Below are 1567 nucleotides of genomic sequence, written 5' to 3'. Positions count from 1 at the left end.
TTCCACAAAATAAGAACAGAAGGCACACTAGCCAATTCATTCTATGAAGCCACGGTTACATTGTGTATTCTCCCTTGGAGATGAAACTGTTTCTGTCTAAGCAGGAACTTGTCACAATTTCCTTTCATGGAGGATTTCATAAAAGATTTTTTTCTACTTCTGCCTTGTTTAATGTTCCAAATAGAGTGTTTTTTTGGGAGGGGGTTGGGAGGTTTCGAGACTGGGTTTCTCTGTATAGTTCCTGGCTGGAACTCACTCTGTAGACCAGGCTGGCCTCAAACTCAGAAATCCACCTGCCTCTGCCTCTCAGGTGCTGGGATTAAAGGCGTGCACCACCACTGCCCAGCTCCAAATAGATTTTAAAACCGGTTGAGTGCATATTACTTTTAGTTTCAGAAGATATCATGTATATTTGAGAGGCATTTAACTATTATAAATTATTTTGAAGACTTAAAAAATGTCAATCCTGAGTGGTATATAAATAAATTTTATTAGTTTAATTAAAAAAAAGAAATCTACAGTTAGATTCAAGCCTATAATGAGAGGCTATTTACAAAGTGGTTTTTATATGCTTTTAGAAGTCGATTTTGTGCTTTTATTTTTTTTTCGTTTGTTTTGTTTTAGGTTTTTTGAGACACGGTTTCTTAGGGTAGTCCTGGCTGCGCTGGAACTCACTTCTGTAGATTAGGCTAATTTCATCTCAGAGAGCCACCTCCCTCTGCCTGTGTCTTCCGGGTGCTACCTGCCCAGCTGCCTTTGTGGTTTGTTTGTTTGTTTGTTTTTTAAATGGAGGAGATCCCACAAGTGGTTTCAATTAACCTCAGGATTTACTGCTCCCCATTGACTAGTTTCTACAGGTTTGCAACACTTTCACTGATCACTTCTTTTCACTTCACACAGTCAATTTTTCGTTACTTTGTTTTAGATACTCAAAGAAGATCAGAAAACAAAGCAACTTGCATATTTTTGACCCAAAATTGTTTACAAATGGAGGTTCTCGGTTCTCGGAAGACACAGCTGCTGTGTGACACAACTGGAGCCATGCAGGAGAGAGCTCTTGCCTTTATTTTTTTTTTTCATGGTATGATAAAATTTATTTCCACTTGTAAATGGCACAAATGGAGAAATGCAAAGGTATTCAAGTACAATAAAGACATTTTTACAGGTGAAAATAAATCATATTATTCCAGTGTCCAAAACAATGTTATTCTATGTTTAAAATGCTAGACATTCACAGAAGCACAAAATAACTAAATTCTGCCTTATGATCTGAAAAAGTTTTAATTTTTGAAAATGATGTACAGAAAAATTTTTAGTAGCAGGATGGGATCTCCAGGACAGTTTTAGTGTTATGTTTACTTGATGTCCAGGCAGCCAAAAAATCATAATGACTATGTACAAAGCTCCATTTAGTAGCAAGGCCTTGACCTTCAGGCTGTGTTTCACCTGTGGGTGTGACTTCAAATTCAGGACTATTCATCTCTAGATATGGAAATGTGCAGAAAAGCAGACACTTTTTTTTGAAATAAACATGCTAGCCAGGCAGTGGTGGCGCATGCCTTTAATC

The sequence above is a fragment of the Mastomys coucha genome, unplaced genomic scaffold, assembly GCF_008632895.1.
Source record: "Mastomys coucha isolate ucsf_1 unplaced genomic scaffold, UCSF_Mcou_1 pScaffold5, whole genome shotgun sequence".
Lineage (NCBI taxonomy): Eukaryota > Metazoa > Chordata > Mammalia > Rodentia > Muridae > Mastomys > Mastomys coucha.
This window is presented reverse-complemented; position numbering follows the sequence as displayed.